Below are 11,541 nucleotides of genomic sequence, written 5' to 3'. Positions count from 1 at the left end.
ATTTTATATATAAAGAGGAACTTATAAATTATGAGTTTGCTCAACTCTTGCTTAGAGATTTCAGCACATCATATTTTAGATAATTTCTGTGCAGAAATATTCTGTAAAGCAAGTAATAGGCAAATAGACAATTAGTAGGTATCAATCATTTAAAAATCAATCAATCATTTCAATACAGATTAAACAGATACAACTTTAGTTAATTAAGTTAGTTAAGCAGATTACATCATTTTTAAATCTCTTATCATCAAAATCTCGTCATCATCTGCTTTCGGCTATCGCTAGCAGCATCAAGAAGTTTGATCAATTTTTACGAGACTCGTCAGAAGAGAAAAGAGATTAACAAGAAATTGCGATTGCAGATTGGCAAAACTGATCCTGCATAAACGACGTCTATATAATTTTATTTCTTGTTAACCTGCCATTTTCATAATGAGTTCACTCAAAATCAAAATCAAAATCAACAAAAACAAATTTTAGATAAAACGACATTTTTAAATGTCGAACTGTTATGCCCATTTCTATTATATTATTTAAAAAGTTTATACATACGATCTTCTGTTCAAAGAAGATGTATTGTTGCACCTCTCTCGGTCTGACTTCAAACGTTCTTCGTATACTTAAATCTTCTTACGGTAACAATGGAACACACGTTAGAAATTAATAGAAATCGATGACAAGGCATATCCCTCAGTGGGCACTAAAAGCACGAACCGGTAACGCACTAAGTGCGAAACACGGTATAACGCAGGGTAAGTACGATGTAGCTACGGTTGATACAATATACGTATAACATACGAGAGAGAGAGAGAGAGAAAGAGAGAGAGAAGGGAGAAGGGAGGGAGGGAGGGAGGGAGAGAAATGTATAGACTTCCAGTAGAGCATAGAGTTAATCAGCTTGCAGTGAGTTTCTGTCAGTGGAAAGTTCTGGAGCCACAGAGAGCGAATTTACACCATTTATAGTCGCAGAACAGATTAATGGACGCGTGGCACGATTGGCAGAAATATATTTGGCACATCGTGCATAAAATATCCCAGCTTGAATATTTGAAGGTTCTTTTTCGAAAAGTACATAGGGTATCATGAAAAAGCACGGGTCGGAAAGCTCAAATTAATTAATCTCTTCTTCCCCCCCTCTCTCTCTCTCTCTCCTTTCGCTCCTCCCCTTGCTCCTCCCCATCTTCTCTGCAACGTGATTTAATCCCAACTGTACAAGCCGTTTCACACAAACAAAATTATAATTGTCATAATACAGTATAAGCCGAAAATACCTAAATGCTTAACACATGCCATATAACGCTAATAGATATTGAAATTATCACATTTCAAGCTTGCGTTCTCATGGTATTTGCAAATAACTCCGACAAATCGAATAGTCTGGCGATGATTTACAAATACTTCGCAAAAACGCTGCAAAATTTCAAGCTCGTAAAAGAAGAATAAGAAAAGTAAACCGATGACGCATCAACTAGATTTTCATAATATTTAAATTTTCAATATTAAATCTGCATAGAAAACTGTTTAAACTGAGATATTAAAGAAAACATGATCAATTCGTAAAAGTATGAAAAGTCGATGCTTGGCGAATTTACTGAAAATGTCAGATATTAAGATGACTATCGACGACAGGAGATTTACAGAGATCGGGCGGGGCGGTTCAATTCTTAATGCCTCGTTTTTGCAGATTTATGACACCGATTTGCGCTCGTTACTGCAACGAGAGGTTCGAGACACGCGACTCCATACATGATAGCAGCTTGTAATAAAAACAAACGAGAGGATACACGCGATTAATGCAGCGTCACCGTGACATAAATATAAAGAAAGTTTATTATTAGCCAGAAAGTACCTAAGAACGATAATTTTGCGATCAAAATTCATATTTTGTATAATTACCTCACCACAATCCATATAATAATTATAAACTGTAAGTTACATAAATTAATACTTAAACGACTTCAAAGTTTGCAAAACGAAAATTTATATAAGGTTTTAATCTTTAAAGTTCGGAAATTACATTGTAGAACTGACAGTTGATGGCTAAGAGTTAACGAGGGAGTGCTGCGAACTGTGAAGGCTAGGACGTGAAAGCAGAGAGATAGGTAAGTTTACCTTCATATGAAGCTTACATTCGAAATTACTGTATTTGGATTAATGTCAGAGAAATATAAGAATTCTCTCGTGCCACGTCGTGAAAACCGTACGAGATAAAATCAACTCAGAAAACTTTTAAACGTTCTTCCAACATCCCATTTGCCAATATTTAGTTCGAAGGAATTAACTTCCGTCAAGAAAAGCGTTTTATTGCGAATTATTTGAGGCAACAACGACCATCCGGCCACTTTATATAAGCTGGACAAATGGCTTTCTGCCAGATCTATTCTAACCGTCGACGAGAAATTAAGACGTATCATCGGTTATACATGCTCTCTCCGTAAAATATGAATCGCGATCGTAAATCATACCTAACGAAACGCCAAGTAACGACACACAAGCAATTAGTGCTTCCCATTCCGCCAAGGATAAAATAAAATGGCAATTAAGAAAGAAAAAGCATGGAATAAAAACGAATGATACGCGAAGCTCGTATACAATGAAATTATATCTCTCATCAATATTTATAACTTGCGAAATATTTAGAATTTCAATTGCACATCCAATATATTCGTTGTCGCGTACTGCTGCTAATAATTGCAAAGAGGATTGTAAAGCTGTTGAAAAATAAATCTACACAAATATTAAGATTTATATATCTCATGCAATTTTTCCATATATTATAATGACATTTAGAGACAAATGTACTTTTTTGTAAATTACATTGTTGTAGAAAAATTATATTATTAAGAAATATTTGTTTATCTTCAAACTCTTAATTCAATTCATTTCCAACATTTAAATTAATTGTGTTTCCAATTCGTGACTGTAGAATGAAAAAGATCAATAATGAAAATTTAAGTAACATTTAATAAATATACGATGCTCTAACTTTATTAAATTATCCCTATATCGAATTGTCAAGACAATACATTCTGGCAAAGAACTATTTCACGCACTATTATCATAGAGAACACGCTTTACTACTAAAAAAAAAGCACTTTCAAAACGTTGATCTAATCTTGAAAATAAATTCTCGATATTCCACATGATTTTTTTTTCATATATAGAAGAGATTTATAAGGCGCTCACATTTGTTAGTTCTTGCGGAGACGTAAAAATGCAAAAAAACGGGCTATTAAAGTCACAGGAATGGTATGTTATGTCTTACAGAGACCGCGAGAGAAAAATTAATTGGCCGCAGCGTAAAATTCTATCACGCAGGGTAGGTTATAGTAACTACGGGTCTTTCTCATTTACATTTGTTAGAAAATGATTTTAAATACATCGCAGAAAATTTAATAAACTCCCATTTATTTCGCGCTCAAAGTATTTGACAGTGGAAATACTTAAAGTAATTATCGTGATTGTCAAGACTTAAAATGAGAACGTAACGCGATAAATGTTTCGCAAGGTATAATAACAATTTTTTTTAGTACGATAACGATTTCAATGGATTTATGAAATAAATTTGTCTCTCATTTTCTATACTTATAATGTCACTCATCTTTGTCTTAAGCTATCACGAATATTATATTTTAATGCTCCGCTTTGCACATTCATCAACTGACTTTTTTAAAACAGAAATAATTCAAACACTGTCAAAAACATTATTTATCACATTTTGCAAGTTAGGTAAATAAGAAAATCTTTTTAATTAGACGCCATGAGTCTCTTTATCATGAATATAAATTATAATAACATAGTACATATAATATCTATATTATCTATATATGTGCAGTATATATAATAAATATACTAATCTAGAACCATCGATGCGACGATGTAAGCGCATTATAGAATAGAAGAGATTATAGAATAAAATAGAACACTAGAAGGACTAGAATAGAACAATAGAATAATAAAATTGAGAAAATTCATGTTAGATATTTAGTCGTTACATCTATCGATAATCGATATTGGCACAATAATTGTATATACAAAATTATACAAGTGGAAAAAAATTGTATTGTGACGAAATCAAACATAAAATTAATAAAAATAAAAAATTTTCTCGTGCATACATATACATGTATCTTTCCATTAATTTAATATTGGAAAATTTTTAAGCAGTTTTTAAAGTTGAAACGTTATTAGTTTCATTTATTTCCTAAAATCAGTATTATTTTTATTAAGCAGCATATGAAAAAGATATATTTAAAATAAATTTAAAAAGTTTTTAAAATATATCATACATGATCGTGCAGTAATTATTTAAATTATAAAGCTAAGAGTTTATCATCTTCCGAAGAATTTGAGTCATACGTATAATCGTGTGGCATGTTATATTCATTAGCGATTTATTTTGATTCTAAGAAAAAATTTGATCGAATATAATTACTATCTTCAACATTTATATAAATTCTATGTTACTAAAATATTTAGAGCTACCGCAAATTGAAAGAAGAAGAGATTCACTCAATACGTCAAGCTAAAGTCCCCACATGGATATTCGTTGAATTCATGCGAGAAGATACCAAAAATACGATCTGTAATTAGTTGAAAACTTCCCGATCATAAAACGTCGGTATTATTCATTCGGCTGAAAGCCATGAAAATGAGTAGAAAAATATCACGATTGATTTTCTCATAACCCCTGTTCTTTTTAGCTGAACTTTTTGCACGGTTCATCTTTTCTCTTTTTTTCTGCGAAAAGAATGTGAAAAGAAAAAGAGGAAAGATGAACCGTGCAAGAAGTTCAGCTAAAAAGAACAGGCCTATAACCGCAGTAGTAAAGAGTGCAGGTCGTTCAACGGTAGATACCGATTTCAATTTCCTAATGCACTGTGAAAACGAAGAAGCACGAAATCTCAGAGAAGGCAAATGTACAATACTAATCAGCATTATCAGCAACTACACGAAAGAAGCATCGAGAGAAAGCTTTTAGCTTTCGTTAAGCTCTTTTCGAGAATTTTAAATGTTTAGTCAAAGCTTCATTAAACTATATATTGGCCATTAATACTGCCATTTAATAAAAGTTATATTAATCGAATATTTACTTGAGATATACGATGTCAAAGACGTAACTTCATCAAAAGAGCGCGCGCGCACAATCCTAATATTCATTTAGGAACTTCTTTAATCTTCCTTAATCCAATATTTGCTAAAAATCTACTTTAATTTTAAATAGGTACGCTAATTCGAATTACATTATCAAAAATATTCTAATTTAAAAAAAACAGGTCAAAACGTTTCTTCTAACTGAAAAAAGTTAAAGTAAATAAGATTCTTAAAGCAATCGTTAGTCTATACGATATAACGAAAATGTGCTCACCCTCTTCGATTCAGCAAGTTTCGAGGTATTTCCAATACAGACGCCCACAGTGAAACGATCGTCTCGAAGGAAGCTTACGAAACAAATTCTAAGTTGCGGGAAGATAGTGTGAACTGGAACCGTGAAACTCGACCGAAGATTGACATTCTCTATCGATAGTCGCCACCCTTGTCCTTCCGCAAATTATTTGTACGATCGTTAAACATAGCCCATTTTCCGAACGTTCGTCTATAGTATCATCTCAAATACAGAAACAAGCACGGAGATTTCAAGTGCCAAATTCCTGAAGTCTCGACGTTCTCTCTCTCTCTCTCTCTTTCTTCGTTTCGTTCCTCATACACTATATCATAATATTTGAACAAACTTTATGTAAATGGCGAGATAATTAAATTCACAAGAAAGGGACATGCACTCGGCACTGGTAGCTCTAATTCATCGTAAAGAGGTGTTGAAGTTTCAAAGGACTGTCCAGCAAGTTGCTAGAAACTTTTGCTAAATTGGCTTATCTACTTTAAAGCTGCATCTTGATTCAGAACGAACTTGATAAAAAACTGTTTAATGGAAGAGTTTCGCAGGAAGTAGAACTTTCGTGAATCAGAAAGCAAACGAGACTCGTGAGACTTGTCAATTACCGTTAATTACAGAAAATTGAGATTATACATATATAAAGAGAGTTGAAACTTCATATATACAGAAAATATAATGTCAATTTATATCATAATTAGATACTATCAAACAGTTTTAATATCCATCGAGAACTCATTTTAAATGAATCTGAATGATAGATAAATTGCAAAATAATTTTTGAATATTTTAAGCTTAATTCTGCTGAAATGTTTTAATTGATCACATGATATTCATCATCTAATTGATAAGCACACTGCGCCTTGCTTTGAAACTGGCATTACGCCGTGTATATCTCAATAATCGATTAATAGTTCGACATACGCTCGAAATGCTGATATGATGTCTATCGTCGTTCATGTCAATGTCACAATTCTGAGAGCGGTGCTGCGTATATATTATATGGATGCATATACGGCATGCCAAATTCGGGTCATCGATTTAGGAAGAAATTTCGAGTTTTATTTGTTACGCTAATTCCTTAAAATCAATCATTCTAATATCTTTGAATTTTTCTCTCTCTCTCTTTCTCTCTCTCTCTCTCTCGACTGAGTTTTCACGCACATACAACATTTATATTCATGAATCTTTGTTACCATAGATCGCGAATAAAAGCATAAGAATAGAAGATCTTAAGCGTTTTATGCATAAGTACACGTGAATCGTATCCGAGTTCAGATTCTTCTTCTTTATCGATACGGTATCTGAGCCAATTTTATGCCTCACTTACTTTTATTATTTACAGTGGACGTATACATATACTGTAAACGCACGACTTCTTTCATCAATAACCTTTGATCCTGTACATCACCTGTATAACGGTATTTCGTTCTTTCTTTATTTTCCATATTCAATATAGCTACTAGCATTGCGTGAAGTAGACTACTGGAATAATATTGTTATGCTAGCTATACATGTGACGAGAAGAATAAAAACAATTTGTGCAAACTCAGCAACAAAATATTATATTATTACTTTCAGTTTTAGTGAATCGTTTCATGATTTTTTTTTTTAAGTTAATGTTGTAGTCTTGTAGTTAAATTAGTGGTAAAAATATTTAAATATCTATATCTCTAATACGAAATACACGGGATATATTTAACAAATATATTTTCTTTTCATATTTAAATACTAAAAATTTTTTAATACACACAATAATAAATTATTACAACAGAATATATAAATTCCTTCAAATCACCTCTAAAAATTCTAAGTTTATTTTGTAAAAAAATAATGCTAAGAAAATATAGATTGAATGTTAAAAATGTAGAATGGCAAAATTTATTTATAAAAAATTTCTCACAAAGTATCTATGTATAATCTGAGTATACCAGTATATAGCAAGATCATGTTTTTTTAATTCATTCAGCGGATTTTTTAAACTCATTAGTGAATTTTAATATAGAATTAAAATTTTATTTAATAAATTTAAGCTTTATCATAATATTGAACTAATTAACTCATTAAATAATCATGATATTTTATATTAAAAATTAAATGCAATCGCTAGTGGCGGTTTAATTAAAGCCAGAAAAAATGTTCAAACTCCCAATTGTGTGAAGTAAAAACATTTTTAACACACAGAAGAAGTATACAGTTCGTAATATACCGGCAACAGCCGGTCATGTGATAGTTCTTTTTTAATCTTCGCCAATTTGCGGAAGGCTTAAAAGCTCTGGAATGCTTAATGCTCTCACAGATCAATAAATACGTATCTAGAAATAACTCCGCTTCCCTGATACAGAAAAGAGTTCGGAAAACCGAAAATCCGATTTACTGGTAACACGTGATACTTCCGACCGTGATGGTGATAATATTGTTCGGCACGCGATCCGCCATGCATGACCTCGAACTTTCCACGTGTCTACAACGAAAACTAAAAATCTCAGAACTTATCACAAAGCAACCTCTTTTGCTCTCTTACTCTCGCCTTTGTCATAAAGCCCTAAAATATGTAAAAGAGAAAATCCCAGACGGAGATATATAATTGGATTAAGTTTTTATTTCCAAGGTACGCACAAAAGACTACTTATTCAAACTAATCAAGGTTCCTTTTTCTTAGTACAGTATTCAAAATATTTTTATAAAAAATGATAGTATGCACAAAACTTTAAGCTCTATGTGCATACCTATAATATTTTCGTCAGTGATTAATAAAAATAATTTCCTTGTCTTAAGTTAATTGTTTTGAAAAGAAATCGTTTTTTTTATGTTAATTACAAATTGCACGTATGTATATATGAGACATTCTTATATTAATATAATAAAAAATATATTAACATGTTTTTGATAGCGGCGATATATATTGTGCATTATTATCAATAATGCATCAATTAACAAGGTATTATTTATGATCGCATTATGCGTGTGACTAAAATTAGTTGGCACAGTGTACAGTCCATGATTTGCAACAAAAATAATTAATTAATATTCTCTCATCAAATATTGAACACGCAAACCAACAGCATAGCGATGTTTAAAGCTCAAATAAGTATTAAAGAAACTTCATACTGAATCTGGTATTCCAGTATCTTCGCAAAAATAAACGCCTAATTATTAATTAAACTTATTAATAAAATTATTGTAACACATTTTTTCTGATAGAGACAACTACAAAAAAGGTCTCGCAGAGAGATCTGTAGAAAGATCGTTGCAATGGACGAACGGCGAAAATTCGATGAAATCACACGGCAGGGGAGATACGGGTTAATCAAAAGCAATGCCACGGACAAACGCGCCCTCCTCGTTAATGTAATCGGTTCGGCGTGGCCACCGGGGGGGGGGGGGGAATTGACGAGAATTTGTGTGACACGCAGAGGCAGGGCTCCAATGTTCTTCCGACGAATGGCGAATGTCGCGATGCGTGCAAAAAGATTCGCGTTTCTACGCACTGCCGCCGTGAATCGCCAACATCGTGGAGGGACGCGGCGCCGATTAGCGTTGCGCCCTATGCGTCGCGACGCCTGGCGTCGAGCGCGCCAGTAGACGGCGAGCCGTGTTACACGACGGACGTCGGGCGCAACGTCGAGTTTTACTACTTATCGCACGGCCTAACAGCCGACTCCGAACGGGCCTCGCTCGCTGCCTAATGACCCTCGGGTGAAACGGAGAACGACGATATCACGGGAATACCGTTGTACATTAAGATTGTCTTTCCCCAACGTCGCCTCGAGCGGGGGAAACGAAGAAATGCGAAAATTTATCGCGGAAAGTATAAAGGCCAGGGAGAATTGGGGACCGGTATAATCTGGGTGAGAGAGCCGCATCGTCAACGCTAAAGATACGGGAGAAGAAAGACCTTATCTGTAATCTTCGCCTTCCCTTCGTCCCAAATAAATATACAGATCAGCTGCGCGCAATTTATAGCGTCGAAGCTCTAAGCTCCAAGCTCTAAGCTCGTTAGAGCTTTATCGATATCCTTAAACAACGCAGAAACGTTAAATAATATCCGGACGGTACATATATATACATATATATCAAAGAGGATTATCTGAAAATAACAAACTGTCAGTACATGGCTCGAGTGTGGGCAGGTGACGCACTTGAATTCTTAAAGAGCGCTTCGGGAACAATTTGCTGGATCGCGACGCCGCGCGCCGTGCCGCTAGTAAAGGAACAAATGGGAGAAGCGTTCTCGATTTCTCTCGCCTGGGGAAGATCGATACGATCGTAAACGGTGTTTTAGCGTTTATGGCCCGTCTTTAATATACTACGGTGATCTGCTGAGTTGACGGTCCGTAAGTAGGTGATAACGTCGATGTTCACGTCGTAGGCAGTGTGTTCGTAAGTACAACAACTCGCGCGTAAATACTGCGCGTTATTATCGGACAGCCGACAGGCAATTAGAATTGATTCGCTCGCTATATCATGGCGCATATTTTCTCATTAATTCGCCATTTTTGCTCGACCACGTTTCCGGTTTACGGACGAGAAAATAGGTTTTATTCAAATGGAATGGCCATTAAGCATTCACATATGTGACAGTCGAACACGACGCTTTCCACGCGGGCGATGATTTTGTTATAATTAATTTTTAATCACAAGCTATATAAATAGTCCGTTTCGAGTGTGAACAAAATATCAAATAATTATTAGATTAAATTCATTTAATACTTAACGCGGTAAAACCTTCTGAAAGCGACCTGGTAATTGTAGAACAGTAAAGCAGCAAAGCAGTAATCGATCGAGTTGAGATGTCCTGCGACCAGCATTAAACAACATACTATCGATATTTTTTTATGCACCCGAAACTCTGTGTTTTGAATTTTAAATGCATCTCGGTAATAATCTCTGATTTATTTAAAATCAAGAACAGCGGCGCATTTCTATTGATATTATAATTAGGAAACAAACAAATAGAGCTTTAATACGCATGTCAGAAAAAATTTTATCGCCGTTTCTTTTTATCTAATTTCTTATGTAAAGATATGATATACAATACTCAAATCTATGAATCTCAAAGAATTTACGACCCTTATATTCTTGCTAATTTACATCATTGATTTTTTTTTTTTTTTAACATAGACAATGTGATTGTCTAATCATTATTTAATTAATATAAAGATAGATTTAGTGGAGCCAAATTAAAAATAGCCGAACTCATCTGACCTATTCGTGATATTTCAAAAAGAGGGTACTTAGGGGAAAAATATTCGGGTTTAATATTTCAGTCACTATAAGGGATAGCCAGTCGATCAGCTGCAATAATGGATGCATAATGTTCGGTAATTTACGATCGTCGTTGGAGCAAATGCACTTTGAAGCTTGACTGGACGATATACGCGCTTTGTGTCTCGTTTGTGCAATCTGATGCCGTTATTTACCGAATCGAACACGCAGTCAAAGTTAGTTTCACGTTGTGTGTACTTGACGTTCGTTTCTCGATGAAATCCCAAGGCGGAGTTTATCTAATTCCAGCCTAATTTAACTCATTCCATGAACTTCCTCAATTTCGTATGCCATGACGTTGTCGCAAATCTAAATGCACAATATTCGCGTCTCGTTTTCGAATTGGTTGAATTTCTCCCAATTTTACCTCGAGTTTAAAAATTAAAATTAGGAAAAGGCCTTGTAAAAGAGGGGGAAGCTGTGTGCGTAAGTGTGTTTTCGGAATGCGATTACTGTAGGAGTGTAGGAAATATTTTGCATTATTAATAACGTCTATTCCGATCAATGATATTCAAGCATATCCGATTCTTGGCACTGTTCAGCTATATAAATTCACTGCTCGGCAGTTTCTATAATTACGCGATAACATAGAGATCATAAAATCGATCCCGCATCAACGATGCGAGCTATTGCACCATATAGTTTACATTGCGAAACATCGTAATCTGACTAGGTCGTGCAGGTGTAAACAAAGCTTTCAAGCTTTAAAGTACTCCGCGATAAAGCGCTTACTGCTTTTTTTTTAGATATAGGAGAAATTGGAAAATGCACTCTCGCGTGGAGTTTAGGATCTATACCTAAAAAATTTTAAAATTTTCGAATGGAGTACTTGTATGTGTGTGTGTGTGTGTGTGTGTGTGTGTGTGTGTGTGTGTGTGTGT

The 11,541-nt window shown here is 34.3% G+C and overlaps 1 protein-coding gene across 5 annotated transcripts in view; it reads left to right on the top strand.

Moving 5' to 3' along the window:
- Positions 1-8,991: 8,991 nt before the first annotated feature.
- Positions 8,992-11,541, top strand: part of LOC112462603 (arrestin homolog) — a 54,024-nt gene continuing 51,474 nt past the window's right edge. For 2 of the 5 annotated variants that reach the window (XM_025028484.1, XM_025028480.1), the window contains exon 1: positions 8,992-9,243. The gene's annotated coding sequence lies outside the window, so the exon portion shown is untranslated. Of the gene's footprint in view, positions 9,776-11,541 lie in introns of all 5 variants that reach the window. The other 3 variants (XM_025028479.1, XM_025028478.1, XM_025028481.1) reach the window with 2 other exon arrangements.

Source organism: Temnothorax curvispinosus, unplaced genomic scaffold (assembly GCF_003070985.1).
Source record: "Temnothorax curvispinosus isolate PA1 unplaced genomic scaffold, ASM307098v1 QBEX01012569.1, whole genome shotgun sequence".
Classification (NCBI taxonomy): Eukaryota; Metazoa; Arthropoda; class Insecta; order Hymenoptera; family Formicidae; genus Temnothorax; species Temnothorax curvispinosus.
The sequence above is the reverse complement of the archived record's forward strand: the minus strand, read 5'-3'. Positions and strand labels throughout refer to the sequence as shown.